The sequence below is a fragment of the Pinus tabuliformis genome, chromosome 5_2, assembly GCF_031772625.1.
Source record: "Pinus tabuliformis cultivar Carrire ecotype Pingquan chromosome 5_2, CPIR1, whole genome shotgun sequence".
NCBI classification, from domain to species: Eukaryota; Viridiplantae; Streptophyta; class Pinopsida; order Pinales; family Pinaceae; genus Pinus; species Pinus tabuliformis.
In genome coordinates this window covers 526,848,640-526,867,794 of record NC_142306.1, presented here as the reverse complement: position 1 = coordinate 526,867,794, position 19,155 = coordinate 526,848,640, and positions in this window count along the sequence as shown.

Below are 19,155 nucleotides of genomic sequence, written 5' to 3'. Positions count from 1 at the left end.
CTTCCAGACTTTGTCGAAAATCTAAAAAACAGTGTTTTATTCCCTATACACTACTTTTCCCTATGATAAAAGCATGTACATGCAGGTCAACATATATCCAACCCATGTACTTATGTTAAAACACTTAAAAAAAATAAATTTCCTTAATTTCAGGTGGAGTTCACGGGTTTTGCCTATTACTCACCTCATATTTCTCGTGGCCCATCTATTTCCCAACTGACAAAATCATTTTGGAGAGGTATAAATAAACCTCCGTGGGAAGGCCTTAAAGGAGAAAGGATGAGATATTGATACTATAATGAGATTATCCCCGATGGATTCCAGAGAATCCCTGTGCCTCCTACACTTCCAAAAGCTTTAGGGAACCCTTGCTTCCTTGATTATAGATATCCCCCATCTTGCTTGAGATATCCTTGTATTGGTGATGGAGGAAGATTGCTGAAGGCCAGGAAAGGACAGATCTAGAGGACAGTTCCTCTTGGAGCAAGAGAAGGACTCAGGCCATGTTTCTCCACCTTATTTATAGCCTACTTCAATAAAATGAATGTTGTTCTATCTACGATATGAAATGTGCTTATGCATCAAAATTATGTTGTAATTCATTTATGAATCTTATATTGATGTATAATTAGTCATTCATTTATATGATTTAATGTTAACATCATGTATATGTGTTATGTTTCTACTATCGTGTATGTTCCATTTGAATAATTTTTAGGTTTCAAGAACATCAGGAGAATCTGAGGGTTTGCACCCTACGAGATCTACCCAAATGAAGGACATCTAGGTAAGGACACTCCTACAAGATTTAGTAGAACAAGGGTTTTTGATGATTGCTTGATCATTTCTTGTTGAGGTTTTCCCTCTGATTTGTTCGGGTTCTCATCCCAAATCCCTAGGGTGGTTTCACTCATAACACTATACTCCCAAAAACTTCTACTTTAATGGACAATGTTTCACTTGTCTCAATTTTGGTCATAAGGTTGCTTAATGTGTTGCTTACAAAACTATCATGACTAGAGAAGAAAGAAAACAAAATAATGAGATAGGGGTAAATTAATACTCTTAAAATTCCTTCTCTCCTCTTCAATATGGAATTGAATGTTATTTTTGTAGTAACTTTGGGCATAAATAATCTAAATTTAGGAGAAAAGGACAATAAAGACCTCAAAATGAGAAAATGACAACAACATCTAATGTATGGAAGAAGAAGACCATCGAATTTGAGAACTGTTGTCTAGCTTTACTTGCATGAGAACAGTAGAACATGTGGTACATTGACGGTGGATGCTCAAAACACATGACAGGTGATAAAGATAAGTTTATATCTTTTACTTAAATAAAGAAAGAAAAGAATGTAACCTTTGGAAATAATTCACCTATTTATATCAAAGGAAAATGGACTATTTTTCTAAAAGAAAAAGTTAAAGATGGAAACATTTTGTTTGTTGATGGGTTCAAGCATAACTCGTTAAGTTTTGGCCAAATGTGACCAATGGAATGAAGTTTTTTTTAGCTCAAAGAATTGTGTAGCTCGAAATCCTGATATAGAAAAAACCATAATAAAAGTAACAAGAACTCCAAGTAATGTCTATGTCTTGGAAGGTGGTCAAGAACAATGTTACTTAAGAAAAGCACAAGCAGGCACAAAAGATTGGGACATATAATCTTTACTCAAATACATAAGTCAAGAAAGCTAAGAGAATTTTGTGATTTACCCAACATCTCTCTGCCAGACAATACTATATGCAAATCATGTCGATTTGATAAGAAAACTAGGGTACAATTCAATGCCAAAGAAGGTTTCACAAGTAAGCCACTTGAACTTATTCATATTGATTTGTGTGGGCCAATGAGGAAAAATTAACCTAGGGGTGAACAATATTTCATCTTATTTATTGATGATTTTACTAGAATGTGCTAGATTGGTTTGTTAAAAAATAAAGATGAAGGATTTGATAAATTTAAGGTCTTTAAAGCTCTAGTAGAGAGCGAGTTACACATAAAATCAAATGTCTCATATCTGATAGGGGAGGATAATTCATATCAGATGACTTTTTTGACTTTTGTTAACAACACCGCATTAAGAGGAAGTTCTCTATAACTAAGACTCCTCAAAAAAATTGGTTATTAGAAAGAACGAAAAAAACAACTCAACAAATGGCACGTGCCATGCTTGATGATTCAGGGACACCTCTTACCTTCTGGGGTGAAGCAACACATAGAGTGGTAATTATTCTCAACAAAGATCATATCTATGTAAAAAGTGATAAAATTCCTCATGAAAATTGGTTTGGTAAACCTCCAACTATTAAGCACTTCAAAGTTTTTGGAAGTAAATGTTACATAAAGAATAATGATGATAAACATGGAAAGTTTGAATCTATAGTTGATGAAGGAATTCTCCTCGAATACTCCTCTAGAAGAAAATCATATAAATGTTACAATAAAAGAATTCAAAATATTGTTGAATGCATTTACATTGTGATTGATGAAGCATCAAGAGATACCAAAAAGGAAGCACCAATAGATGATGGTGATACTCCTACAACAAGCCAAAAGAATGTTGGAGAAAGAATCAATAAAGCATCAGAAGAAGGAAGTGATAGTACGAAAGTATTAGTAAAGACTCCATCAAGGTATGTTCATACAAATCATCCAGAATCTCAAATTCTAGGTGATATGAAATTGGAGTACAAACTAGAAGAACTCTTATTGGAACTTCTAGTTATCTCACCTTATTATCCACAATTGAACGACAAAATGTAAATCAAGGTAGAAAATATGAATGTTGGGTTAAGGTAATGAATGAAGACCTTGACAAAATAGAAAGGAATCATACATGGGAATTAGTACCTAGACCTCATGATAAGAATGGTATTGGGAAAAAATGGGTATTCAAAAAAAAAGTGAACGAGAATGGAGAAGTAATTAGAAGTAAAGAAAGAATCATTTGCAAAGGCTCTCCTCAACAAGAAAGAATAGACATTGAAGAAACATTTTCACCTGTAGCCAGAATTGAAGCCATAATAATTTTTATTTCCTTTTCAAGCTTTCATCATTTCAAAGTCTATAAAATGGATGTTAAATATGCATTTTTAAATGGGAACCTAGAAGAAGAAGCCTATATTGAAGAACTTGAAGGATTCATTCTAGGAAATCATGAAAAACTTGTTTGATAATTGAAGAAGGAACTATTTGGGCTAAAACAATCCCCTCCTACATGGTATTATCACCTTCACAGGTATCTTGAACAACAAGGCTTCACTAAGGGGTATGTAGATAGTAACCTATATATAAAAGTGGATGATGGTAAACTTTCAATTATTTTTGTTTACATGGATGAGATCACCTTTGGTAGAAATGAAGAATCAGTGAGTCAAAGGTTTGCTTATGTCATGTAGAAAGAATTTGAAATGCCTTTACTTGGTGAACTAACATACTTTCATAGTTTACATGTACAACAAGAAAATAATGGCATCTTTCTATCACAAAGAAAGTACCTCAAGCGGATTATAAATAAATATGAAATGGAATATTGCAAATCGGTATGCACACCAATGCTGACAAGATATAGTCTCAGTTCACATGATGATTCTCCCACAGTCAACCAACCAAGATCGTAAGTCTACTTTATCTTATAGGAACGAGACCATATATAATGCATGATGTTGGGATAGTTGGACGATTCCAAGCTAATCCAAAAGAAACTCATCCCCAGGGAGTCAAAAGAATATTCAAATATCTACAAGGCACTCAATACTTTCGTTTATGGTGTCCCAAATATGCAGATCTTACTCTTTATGCTTATACAGATGTAGATTTGGTAGGAAATGTTGATTATAGAAAATGCACTAGTGGAGGAGCATTCTCTATGGGTCCCCGCTCGGTATCATGGTTCATCAAAAAAGAGCTCAATTGCTTAATCTACTATACAATTAGAGTATGTTGTTGTTGCATCTTGCTGCACACAACTTCTCTAGATGATGCAAACATTGCAGGATATTAAAATCAATTTTTATCCACCCATTTCCATTCTATGTGATAATACAAGTTACATTAGTATTTTGAAAAATCATGTTGCACACTCCGAGACCAAGCATATTCCAATTAAATATCATTTTCTAAGAGAACATGTACTTGAACAAAAGGTAAAACTGGAATATGTTCGCTCAAAAGAATGAGTTGTTGACATATTTACAAAACCACTTCCATGTGATGCATTTGAATATATCAGACAAAAATTTGGAATGGTCCCTACTTCATCCTTTTATTAATCCCTCAAGTTTAGGTGGAGCAATGTATATGCTATCTTAGTGATGATTCTTATGGTTACTTTTGATATCAACCCTTTTTTTACTAACAATGCATTTGGTATAGCCACAGTGAACATGATCATATATTACAGGCTCAAGGGGAGCCATAATTGTGAATCTTCAATAATATACTTTTTGTACACGTATCATATGAATAACATTCACATATATATGTGTGTTTCTGCTTAAAGAGTCATGTATATTTTTGTATAATGAAGAAAAAAGCTCTAATTTTGTTTGTTGGTTTTGCAATTGGTTGAGTACAGTCTACTAATAATACTTGTAGTTTAGGAGGAGCATTTGCATTGCTAGAATTATATTTACTTGCAAATGTATTTATGCTTATGCTATTGAAGTTACTAATTCACTCTTTGAGGTCTCTTTGGTCTTGATTATAAATGGCATATATGTCTCTTGATGGAAAGGTCATGTATAGACCTATGATGTAATAATTGTAATATTCAGTCATGTTTGAACTATTGGGGTCAAATCAATTATGAAGGTAATCCCATTTTGGACATGCTATGTAGTTTGTAACCCCACTATTTTGGGTGATCAATGCAATAATGAGTCATTGGTGATAGGAAAGGTCATGTATGGTTGAGTCAGAGAGTCATGTACTTCTTTGTATATCTTCAACAAATTCATAATGTGTTAAGGAGGAGCATGGTCAATATTCATTATACATACTCAACAACGCTCATGTAAACATAAGAAGATAGGTCTTCATTTAGCATTGGTCAACCTTTGTCCTTTGATTTCAAATAGGGAGAGAAGATTGGTGTTTGGCACATGCTTGGTATATCTACAAATGTGATTACAAATACCTACAAATTGTAGTGACCAAACACCAAAGTGGATGCCATCAAGTCTAAATGGGGAGGTTGTTGGCATTATGAAAAATGTGCTTTCCTTGATGGAAACCTACTTAATAAACATGTCAACATGAGTATTCAGGCCAGCACAGATGTGACAAAAATATTGGAGAAAGGAATATCAACTTAGAGATAGAATAATGATAAATATGAAGTTTGAAGAAGTATACGCGAGTTCTGTGAAGAAAAGTCACGTAGAGACGTGGCTATGAAGAAGAAAAGGTGCATACAGTTTCCACATCATTGTATTCTAAATAACAAGGGTCTTTACCATGGAATTGGACTATATAATTGAGCCCAACAATGGATATTTGATCCCATAAAATAATACCATCAACATTAGTATGGTTTTGACTTGCGGTATTAGCTAAGCACTAAGCTATATAAGGAGATGAAGATCAAAGTACTTTGGGTGTGCAAGTGATGACTATTTCATGAATAGTTAGATCTAAAGCAAGTGTTCATGTAATGGGCTATTAATGAATTTTTTGATCTAAAACTAAGTATGCATCCGGGAATTTGATCATGGATCAAATCCCATAGATCTGAAATGACTATATTGATTGGTTTGATCTGTGATATTATCTCTGACGATGTTTTACTATATATGATGAGAAATGGGTTTGTTCTAAATGTTTGATGTGCAACAAAGTTGTAAGTCAATAATTCAAGATCTTGGTGTGGGTTTGATGACTGAAATATGTGTACATATGGAGGTTTAATGTTGGTAAGTCGAGTATCGATTCAAACCTATATGCGGGTTTGGTTCTTGAAAAGTGTGTATACACACGTAAGTGTTTTAGGAAGCACGTATATAAGCTAGGGTCTTCTTGAATTAGATTTCTGATAATTCCAATAAGTTGTGTTGTGTTTCTGTTTTCTATGAATGAAATTTTACTTGATGATCTGGGTTTAACAATGATGATTGAAGTTGAATTGTTTGATTGAAGAGTGGTGATGATGCTAGTTGTATGTGATTGAAGATGTGTGATAGTTCTATGATTACTTTAGAGTAATCCAATGGCTTAGGGTGTAACTAAGTGTTTTTTTTACAATGAGAATGATTTAGTTTCAGGGCTCAATACTTTGAGATATGTACGCAGGTATGCTTCAAGGATGTCGTGTATACAAACGAATTTGCTAAATTAAATTAGCATATATGTTTTGACATTTTATTGATCAGGGTTTTCAGTTGCTTCAATGATTTGATGTAGTGTTTGGGTTCAGTATTGGTATTCTGATTACAATGATTTAACTATTTTTCCTGTTTGAGAATAAGTTGAATGATTTGGGTCTCAGTTGGTTTAGTGATTGGTTGATTTAGTTGGTTCAATGATTGAGTGATTTTTTGTAGTGACTAGTTTCAGTTTCGATATTTGGTATTGGGCTTAAATGATGGTAGTGGGTCCATTCTAAAAGTTTGATGAAACGTAGCCTACAAGTTTAATGTTTTGTATCAGGTGGATCTACTGTGAAAATTTATGAAACGCATTCCACAGTAGTGTAGGGGGTTGGAGATCCCTTCCAATGGGCATTCGAGAATGAGAGAAGGTTGGAGCCTTCTGCAGGTGGGTGCCTACATGCTAGTATGAGCATGTTCCAATACAAGTCTCTAAGAATTATTTCATTATAATGAAAATAAGACAGAGATGACAACAATGATGGTTTTTTCCCGCATGGGGTTTCCACCTAAAAATCATGGTGTTCATATGTATTTCTTATGTATGATGCTTTATTATTTTCATACTACTAACATACTACTTCAAGATAAAATTGACGAAAAAACTAAATTGATTTGATATACGTTAGTTGTCTACATTAAAGTCACGTACATACATAGGTTTACTTCAAAATAGTCACGTATATAAATCAGAATAAGAAAAGTAAATCAAGTCTTGTTAAAAATTTATTCTCCCCCCCTCTCATCATTTTTCCTAACATTCTTCAGCCCCTCCCCATGAGGTTTGAACCTTTGACTTGGAAAGGACTAAACCTAAAAATTCTTATTTTTTAATAGGATAAATATTGTATTTTCTAAATTTAAAATTATTATTTTTAACATAAAAAATATTATATAAAGCGAATTTGAAAAAAAAATGAGATATATAAATTCTATGACTACATCTATTACATTGTGTTTTACCAACATTGGATGTGGTCTATACTGGGGATGGGAACTCTTAACCCTAATAGGAAATATTTGACGAGAACTAGGGTGAGAGGTTTTACATGGATCATTTACTCAATGCCCAGTGTGTTGATGACTAGATGATCTATCTGCTGCTAAGCTACATTGAGTGTTTAAATAGGATTGAGGTAATCAACTTGACAAGGCAGAGTTAAGAAGAAACATTTAGGCTAAACACCTTACCCATCTAAATACCTAAAAACCTATGCTCTAGATATATGATGTAGGTGGATATAAATCTCACCAAATCATAGAAAATGAAGTGGTATTTTCCCTTAATGTTGTCGTAGATTACATTTGGGACACCTAAAAATGTAATGCTCGTCAGATTCCACCTCCTACAAATAACATAATTAGAAATATGAGACTCACATGAAAGTTCCTTTAATTATACACGTGTTCTTGGTATTACTTTTTGAAATAGATTGTGTTATATAATCTAGAATTTAAAGACTGATATCGATGTCTCAATGATAAAACCATATGTGTCCAATTGCATGTGTAACCTAGGGGAAGAATCAAGTTAAATCAATACAAACATTTTGTAACTAGTGTCAATACTAATAATATCCATACAGAGAAATGCACTCAAATAAATGGGATTGTTTCAGTAGGATGACATAGATTGGATCCCTCAATAGTTTATAAAGAAGCATTGAGTTCATTATAAAACCATGTGTGTTAGTTGTAGCCTTCACATTAAAATTTTTAATTATTTTGCTTTGTAGCCTTGAATTTGGGACATTCATCAGAAACCTTGCATGCTGACTCCATTTCTCCATTCTTTTGGAGTGAAATGATTATAACATTTTAATCGACAACTTTCTCTAATGGACCATTTTTCAACATTTCTACATATAGCTTTAGAGAATCGCAAATGTTTCCTCCTTTACAGTGCCCCAATGTTATGATAGTATAAGTAAAAAGATCAAGCTTTATGTAACATTCAATCATATATGTATAGAGGTGGATAGCCTTTTGTAGACTTCCCTCTTCACTGATCTGAATTGAAATTGGCATCCACCAATGTATTCATTGACCCATGGTATTTATCCACTCATGGAATATACCCATGGTATTGAAATCGGCACCCACCCATGGAATTTACCCATGGTATTGTAGTTGACATCCACCCATGGTATTCATTCACCCATGGTACTATAAGTGAGATCCACTAATGGTATTCAATCACCCATGGTATCTACCAACCCATGGAATTTACATGTGGTATTATAACTAAAAAAAGACTATAAGTAACAAGTCGCATTTTCCAAAAGGAGATATTATCCAAATGATCCAAATCGAAATTGGCATCCACCCATGCTATTAATTGACCCACGGTATTTATACACTCATGGAATATACCCATGGTATTTTAAGTGGAATCCACCCAAGGTATTCATCCACCCAAGGTATTTATCTACCAATGGAATTTACCCATGGTATTGTAAGTGAGATCCACCCATGGAATTTACCTGTGGTGTTATAACTAAAAAATACTTATAAGTAACAAGTTACATTTTGTAAAAGGATATATTTTCCACCAAAATTTACTTTTTACAATTATTATCTATTTTAATAAAAAGTTTCTTTGTGGTTTTATTTACTGTGTCTTCTCTCCTCTTTTCTTCTGGCATTTCATTTTTTTTAGATCTTGGGGCCTCCCCCCAAGATTTGGATTAGCTGTAACAGATTTAGGTTATGACTCCATGGGAATGAGGGTTTGATGCATATTTTAGTTTCAAATTTTTCCAGTAACGTTCAACAAAATTCATGCACGTGTGATGAACTCCATAGAGCACTTTCTTGGGAAAAGCAGAAAGATTTTTTTTTTGTAGAATTTTTTTGGGCAATGAGTTTACAAATCATATCCGAAATTTGTGGTAAAAATTTTACAAAAAAATAATATATTTGGACTCCTTACAAAAAATACCAAAATTCAAAAAAAAAAAATCGGCCGAATTGGAGTCCAGATGAGGGAGATATCGTTGATTTAAAATCAGTTGTGTTGCAAAAAATTTTCTAACAGCAATTCGTGGATGACAGATCTCCTATCATTTTTTCAACTTTTGTGTAGAATTTCAGAACAATTATTTAATATTTGAGCTCCTCTTAAAAAATCTCCCAATTTCAAAAAAAATAATTGGTAGAATCAGAGTTCGGATGAGGGAGATATCGTTGATTTAAAATCAACTACTTTTTCAAAACTTTTGTGATAACGGGATAGTTGTAGCACAGATTTGAGTTTCCATAGTGTCCAGATAGGGATTCCAATCACATACGAAGATGAAGAATGGTCATTGTATTTCGAAAAATAGCTTATAATAAACATTCTGAGTTATATTGACCAAGTTATGCCCATTTTAAATTAGTTTTTATATCTGGAGCAACATTTAGAATGGGTTCCCTTTCGAGACATGCCCTCCCACCCCACTTTAGTGGGCACCTGCTTCACATTCATCATTTTAAGCATAACAGTGTCTAGCTTGAGTTCTTTGGAGAAGTTCACTCCCACCTCAGGTTGTGTAGGAACCTACTACTTCATCAATAGTCAACATCATAGTTATGGGTTAACCGCACAAAATCCTTGTCATCGAAGTCCATCTGCTAGGCCGCAAATTTTTATTATCACATTTGGTCACAATCATTATAGGGTATCTCTATCCTTAAACCTTCATTTTTCATAGTTATGGGTCATCCACAAACTCACACTTCATTGAAGTCCATTTGCTAGAACACACGCTGTCAATACCATAGTTGGTCACAAGCATTACAATGTATCTCTATCCTCGGATATTCGTTCATCATAGTTACAAATTAATCACACAAAAACCTTCTCTTTAGTGTTTCTTCATATTAAACAAAGTCTTATTAGGAGGGAACTTCATGCAATGGAGACCATTGCTTCTAAGAAGGAATGATCTGAATGGAAATTGGCATCCACCCATGGTATTTATCGACTCAAGATATTTATCCACTCATGGAATATACTCATGCTATTGTAAGTGGCATCCACCCATGGCATTAATCCACCCAAGGTATTTATCTACCCATGAAATTTACCCATGGTATTATAAGTGACATCCACCCATGGTATTCATTCACCCGTGGTATTTACCCATGATATTGTAAGTGAGATCCACCGATGGTATCTATCCACCCATTGAATTTACCTATGGTATTATAAGTAAAAAAAAACTATAAGTAACAAGTCACATTTTGTAAAAAGGGATATACTTGTCCACCACAATGTAGGTTTTATAGTTATTCTCTATTTTAATAAAAACTTTCTTCATGGTTTTTTTTAATGTGTGTTCTCCTATTTTCTTTTGAAATTTCAATTTTTCAGGGACCTCACCCCAAGGTTTGGATCCTTTGCACTATCCATAAATCAAATTATTCTAAGTAAAAATATTGGCTTATAAACATGGAAAACATTGGGGATAAGACCCTTTCCTACCATTTCATCATCTAACTTGAAAGCCTCTTGCATAGTACCATTCTTGAAGTATCCATCAATCAAGTGTAACTTGTAAGTGGAAATATTAGGTGTGAAGCCTTTAACCAACATTTCATTATACAACCCTAAATCCTTTTCCATTTTACCTTCCTTGCAGTTCTCGTCAATCAATTTAAAAAAAGTAGCATGGAGCACTAATCCATTCTCCATGATTTTCACACAATCTTCCAGGGCTTTCTCTGATTTTCCTTATTTGAAAAGAACATCTATCAGTGTATTATATGTGACGCAATGTGGAGCCATGTCTCTTCCATGCATTTCAAACAATAGATGTCATACCTCCTCAGCCTTCTCTGCTACACAAAATTTTTGAAGAGTGAACTCTAAGTAAAAACATCAAGCATGAGACTCATCTTGAACATTTCCAAATAGAGCATAAGTGCTTCCTCCAAATTCCCACTATTGCAATGACCATCAATCAGGCTATTGTAAATAACAGTATTAGGTGCTATACCTTTTCTAACCATTTCAACAAACAACTTTTTTACTTCCCCCATATTTATCTCCGTGCAATTCCCATCAACTAGAGTACAATCTATAACAACATTAGGCTTGATGCCTTTCTGCAACATCTCATCATAAAGCTTAAGGTATTCCTTCACATTATCCCTTTTGTAGTATCCATCCCTCATATATGTAAACAAATTAGTAGCCACATCAAGGGACTGCATTGTTCTAAAAAATACACATGCATGCTTGAGGCATACTTGTGCCAATCGTGGCATATTTTATCATGTTTTAGTTTTTCCAGAATTAGAGTAAGTTTTTTTCTCTTGAGTTGTTATTCCTACAATTGGTAAAATACATTTTTGAGGAGTGATTCCATGTTTAGGATAGGTAACATGCAATTAGGAGACTATGGCTTCCATTCATGCATGCTTTACTCTTTGAGGCTCTAATGTAGGAAATTATCTATGCAGATCAGGGTGCTTTTCCCAAGGCTATTTTTAGGTTGACTTAATTTGTTTTAACAACATCCCCACATATATAAATAAGGAAATGTAGGTGAGTTTTTCATATCCAATGAGTGTGTGAGTGTGTTTAGAGTTGAAATTATAGCATTGTATTTTTTGTTTTTCAGTTAATAAAACAAATGTGATTTTGAGTGTTACAAATTTCTTCAAGCATTTTTCCTTCACATTTTCTAGAATTAGCATACAAACAATATTTTTGAGAGTTCATCAAGTTTCCAGCTTTCTAGGGCTTGTAGTTTGGAGATCTTCTTACCATGTATTGGAATTTTAAGGAAATTTAATTGACTTCATGGCATTAATTCTTCCATTTTCACTTCCTAGGTCCATTTCATTTTAGACTTTTATTATTTGAAAATATATTTGATCTATTATCAATTTTCAATCTTCATTCTTCATTAACTTTCAATTTTCTAATTCTTATATGCCTTCTCCCTCTCCTATTATAATTAAATCAAATTATTTGACAATCTTTATTTCTTTTTATTTTTCAATTACCATTGTTTGTTATTTTTTAATTTCTAATAATATCAAATAACCCTATATATACTATCCTCCCTCTCCATTTGCAACATTGCTAACACTTCCTTAACCCATGATGATGAGTAAAGTGAAACTAAGAAGTCTTTCATAGGAAGGAGCTGAAATACAACAATAAACTGAGCCTCAATATGATTGAAGGATATAACCTTGTCATGAAAGATTGCTTTATTCCTCCCAACCTAGATTCCCCAGCTTATAAGGGGAAGGATGTTCCTCAACTTATTGGGGGAGGCAGAGTTCCACCAAGAGAGCCATGCTGAATTAAAAGAATCACCATTTCATCGAAGCTCTACAAGAAGTGCATTGCATACCAAGTTCCTTACCTAAATAGTTAATGGAAAAGACATGAAAAAATTATCAATAGATTCCTATTTAGTTTTACATATGGGACACAATGATGGACCAGTGAAAACCACCCTCAAATTTCCCCGCACCGAAACTTTATTCGTCAGCAAACACCATAGGAACAAGCAAGCTTTTAATGGGAACTTTAATTTCCACACATGCTTCCACAACCATTCATGTTCCTTAGGTTCCTTCCTAGCATATAAGAACAAATATCCTTCCTTTGGAGAATACTTAACAATGGAGAGTGTATGCATTGCAGCCATATTCTCTATTGTGAATTCTAACATGAGAGATATTTAGCACCCTCGTATAGTTGTGACATAGTTGATGCGAGTCTGGAGGAAAGTTAAGAGCATGAGCAAACAACCAACCTTGAGCCCATAGAGTGGAATTATCTGGGTCACCAACTTGATTTAAGGTTCTTATACCTTGAGTAGCCAGGTGCTCCACCATAATCATTTATATTAAACATAACACAAATTATAAAATTGTTTACATTATACATTAACAAATATAATATTAAATATTTTGTACCTATAATTTTAAATATATTTTAAAATACAAAGAAACATAGTACTTATCACATTTAAAGATACAAAGGATTTAATATTATGTGAATTTTAAAGTACAGAGAAAATATGTAACAATATACTTATTGCTTTCCAAAATACATAACATTTAATATCATGTTTATTGCTGGTTAGGATACATACTATGTATTGAGATGTTTATTGCATGTGAGGATACATAACATTTAATGTTTTGTAAGGCTCTTAGTGTCTCTCATGAAGCTACTTGCTCATTTAACATGTAAAACCAATCAATTTGACAATATATTTTTACGTAAGGTGCTTAGGGTCTCCTATGCAACTACTTCCTCGTGCCACATGTAAACCCAAACAACTTGATAGGATTTTTTCGCCAATGATTGGTCACCGCCCGCCAAATCTAGAAAGAATAGTTTTCTTGATCCTATTACAATATGAAACTTTTTTTCCCATAGAAATAACGATTACTTGTGATTCTTTACCATCGATGGACGAAGACACCATGATCTCTGAGAGTTTGAAGGAACTATAGACATTTCCGATCAACTTTTTCATATAATTTCAAAGAACACTGGAAGAAGATCTCACCAATGAGACACATGAATCACGTTCCTCTTATATTCATGATCTCTCTGATCACATGTCCAAATCCCATTTTCACAACCACAAAATCCTGATTGCTAACACTCATTTCACTTAGTTATCCTGAAATGTTGAAATGCTCTCTTTTTCTGTCGCTACCATTATCTCGCATTACCTGCTTTATTGAGTTAAGAGACCTCCGTGGAAAAGAATCGAATCCACTGATATTGAGGTCATAAGTATAAAACGTTTGGTTCTACTTCACATAAGAAGCCAAGAACAACATTGCATCAGCATTGATAGTGTTGTTCTGTTATCCAGAATTTAAACATAATATGGAATTGACGGTCGTTGATGTCTTTTACATTGGGTGTCAAATCACATTGCTATGATTCAATGTCAAGGGCTGCGCCAGTTTAGTTAATCATTCATTTTGGTTAGAGCTTGGATAGTCCTTATCAATGGTTGTATCTTAGAAGGCTTATTACAAAGTGCAATAATGGTGTTTTCTTTGGAATTTTCCATTGAGGACATAAGGTACAGGTGCAATGACCGTAAGGAGTTGCTGCAAATAAATCTCATTGTCCATCCAAAAGGACATCGACTCATGCAGGACTAGAATACCCATTGTGATTAGCACTGCACCGTTTTCTAGGAACCCTGATCTAGAATGTAGAATGGCAGAGATCAGCGTAAAGTCAAACCAACCATGGGAATTATTTTCGTCAGAGAAATGGTGCCATGAATCCCATTATAGTGACCTTGACTCATCAAGTTGGTTCCTTACATAGATACCTTCCCATACTAAGAAATCATCCATTGGCATATTGTCGCAGAGTCGCACTGCCACTCCACCACCACTGATTCTAGCCCCCCTCCTTCCCACGTCTCCTCCACTGCCATTTCCAGAATTCCACATGGTAAAAAAAGAATTGACAGAGGAAGAAAAAAATCAAAAGATGCGATTGGATGAATACTTCCAATACGACCCCGCAAAGCAACACCTTTAGTGTCATTAAGCATGATCATCCAAGTTTTTACTTGACATTAGCTTTTTCAAAACTATACACTCAAAATTTTCAAATCCTGAGATTTTATTGGCTTACCACATATCTGATATCCGAGTTGTTAAATGTTCTTAGCATCATGAAATTGAATAGGTTAATGATGATTGAAGCTAAGTTCGAGATAATTTGAAATATTGTATTTAGGGATTGATTGTATGTTTTAGAACTGTCAGTCAATGACATGAATTTCTTAAGGGAAAAGAGCCCTTGGAATTTCAGGGTGTCCCCTCTAATCCAGTCACAATTGAACTAGATATATAAATCTTTACATGAATAACATATCCCATAAACATGGAACATCCAACTTTTTAAAGGGCCAATACATTAATATGGGTTGCACTTTTGGGACAAATGTGCCGATGAAATTTCAATTTTTTCCACTTTTATCAAAATTGAAGCACTCAAAATTCATAAAAGCATTGTGAATTTTGATTTGGAGTAAAAAAAAAATATGTGGAAAATTATGTTGTTGTCTGAATGATATTTAAAAGAAAAAATTAATGTCATATAATCTCTCAATTTTCCATTTAATGCAATACTTGTCCTTCCAAATTAATGCACATCTTAACATATATGCATATGTTCATGTACCATAACTTAAATTATATATATATATATATATATATATATATATATATATATATGATCTACACACGCAGAGCTAATTTTTTCATATTTAAAGTTTAGCTTTTTTGCAAAATTATATTTTTTTTATTATTTTTCAAAGTTGGCAAAGTAATATTTTAATTGCATTTTGGAGACTTTTGTGTTCACGTAAGATTTTCTTCAACTCTTTAAATAAATTGAACAAACAAGAGTACCATTTTGAAGAGGACTCGTAAAATAAGATATTGGTATTTTTTGAAATTTTTTCATTCTGTATATTTTATGCTATTGATTATTTACTCATCCCCTTTGAAACTATGTAAAAAAAATCAATCATTATGCTCAAAAGAAATTAGATGAAAAATATCATATGAGTTTAAAAGCGCCAAACTAAAATGCCATTCGACAGAGGATTGTTTCATCAATCGAACATGATCAACTATGCCACTTAAGGACAAATCCTTCCCCAAATCCACTAGGGTACAAAATGGGGTTGCAGAGAAATCTGCAGAAGGGGTGCTAAAGTTGTGACTTTTAGGACCTTAGAAGCTCGATCGAGCACTTTATTTAAAAAATCAAATTGCTAGATCAAGGGTTTAAGAAACTCTTGATCGAGTCCTTAACATGGTTAAATAAAGTCTCAATCTAGCTTGAAAGCTCGATCCAGCCTATCGCTCAATCTAGATTTAAGGCTTCATATAACTTTAAGGCTTGATCGAGCCACATTTTCTAATTCCATGAGTAGGTTATATTGGTGGTAAGTTTAAAAAGCATGGCTTGATTGACCTCCTCGATAACTTCAGGTTACATTATTTAAGCCCTCAAATACCTAGATCAAAGGCTCAAATATTTCTCGATCGAATGCTTGAAATGGCTTGATCAAGTTGTTGCTTTTCACCCAAAAGTGCCCTCTCTCACCAAAATGTGTAACCCAAACCCATGCACTCGCCCTAAACATTTTAGCCCCTAACTTGATATGTGCTAAGGTCTTATTCACTATAACTTTGACCTGCTAAATAATTTTATAATTACCATTTTTTTGTTGTTAGTTTATAGAAAATTAATATTGTTATTAGTTTATCATTAGTTTACTTGTCTTCAAACTTTGTAAACATCTTTTCTACATTTTTAGAAACAATTTTATGCTTTGGTTTATATCTGGGAGTTTTTCTATAACATGATTTCCTTTTTTATGAGTCACAAAGAGTATTTTCCTTAGTATATTTTGTACTAATAATAAGTAAATTATATTTGAAAAGTAATAAGTGAGACTATACAAAACTAAGAATTCAAAAATAGTGAAACAAATAGTTCCTACCTTAAAAAGAATACTAAAACATAGATGGAATTTCTAACCATTTTAATGTTAAACATTGAACAAATTTATTATCTATAATATTAATTTTATGAATGGTTATCATTACTTCATTTTTTGTATGGCTAAACATTGATCAAAATTTTACTTACAATATTAGAGAAAACCTCTAAAATTATAATTAATCTTCTAAGGAAAAGTAAATGAGAATAATTTTTAATAATAATCAATCACGTTGATTAAGGAGTATGAATCAATCTCAATAAGAAGAGAAGGTATAAAATATGAAGGAGAGTACGAAATGATTGAGTTATATTTGGATCAATAGACTATGGAAACTAAAGAGTTGATATAATTAAAGATGTTCTAGCAGAACTAACCCAACAAGAACTAACTATACTTGAACAAACAAACCCACCATAGTGGTCAACTAATCTAGAGAGAACTTAAATAGAGAATAAAGAAAGAATGGAAAACTAGAACATAAGGAAATTGAAGAGGTACAAACAAAGGAAATTGTGATTGAGAAAGAAAATTTAAGGAATAATAAGTATAGGCCATCCTTAAGACACCACTAGACCTTATACAAATAGTTGAAACTCTACATGGGAAAGAAGAAGACTAGATGGAGGATATAAAATCTTGACTCCTATAGTACAAATGTGACTAACATTCGAAATTACATAACTAAATCCCCAAACATCATGAGAAGAAAGTACTAGGAATAGGGAGCAAGCACATATAAAATTAATGCGATCCCAACCTATTATAAGTAAAGAAGATATATTAACATAAAAATTAAAGTACCTATACAAGATAACTTATATAGGTGTGAGATATTTGTACATTATAAATGAGTGGTAAACTTTCATCTAGAATTTGTGAATATTTTCACCACATATAAAATAGAAATCCATGGGTTGACCTCAGGAAGTAACTCCTCAATGAGCATATATTCCAGTTTCTCTTGTTCAAGCAAGATGTAAATTTTTTTCAAACCAGTATGTCAAAATAATTTTTTTTACATACGAACTCACATTTTTAATTTACTGAGTCACAAGGAGAAGTAATATAGTGGAGAACATAACAATGAAAAAAAGGGTCAAACCACTCGATGAATATGTACCTCTTTACAATTATCCCAAGATTATTTTGGAAGAAGCATTTTACTTCTCTCCACAAGCATTCCCATCTCATTAGTAGCATTAGTAGCTATAGCACCAACAACAAATCCCAAATAACATATCATTACTAAAATATCACACCAATGTAAGTAGTGACATTATGTGTATTATATTCTCTCAAAAATTTTGTATCATCATCCTTATCTCTAGTCAATATCTCTCATTTGTAATTCACACCTTCCACTTTCTTTGGATGAGTATGGAACTGTTGTAGCGACTACAACCACCCTTCAAGTACATAGGCTTCATCTAAGTTTCAGAGGCTCGTCACCATGTGATGTCAACTTGCTTGTCTCCCATCACTGGCTTCCATTCTAGACTTAGGTAATTTTTTGGCTGGGATGTTCACTCAGAAAATTGCGCAATTTTAGAGGGGAAGCAGCCTTCCCTCCAGAAATTACGCAATCCTAATGGGTTTCTTGCTGGGCTCCATATTTGTGCAATCCAGCTAGGCAACCCTCCCTTAGAAAACTACGCAATCCAGCTCGACACTAGGCTTCAGCCCAGAAATTGTGCAATTCTGGGATGCAATGACCTACTAACGCCATAAATTGCACAATGCCTAAGGGACAACCAACCCTACTCAGCCCAGAAACTACACAAATCCCTTTCCCAGGCTTGCAGACTGCTACATGTGCATTTAGCTTAACTGGTTCCCTCCAGGACTGAGCAATCCTGATTTGCAGGCATGGGTTTCTTTTTCCTGAAATAGCAAAGAGAAACATGCAAAAAGAATCCCTAAATTTTAGGGATCTATTTTTAGCAGCTAGAGGTTACATGCAAAGATCATTTTAGAAACTTCACTCCAACTGTTACTTTTTTCCCAAATTTGTGGCATACACATCATAAGCCTCAAACTTATTTATTTGACATTGCAGAGCTCATTCCGCACATCCATCTTGGAGCTGTGACATCCCACAGCACATTTAGGAGTCTTCAGCACATTTAGCTCAGCTTTTGCTGAGTAAGTCTACTTTTCATGTTGTTTGCTGCTTTTCTATCACTTTTTGTATTTCACTTTGTATGAATGTTGTTTTCTTGGTTTTTTTGAATGCTTGTTATTGTTTTAATGTATGTTTGCTTGTAGAAGCA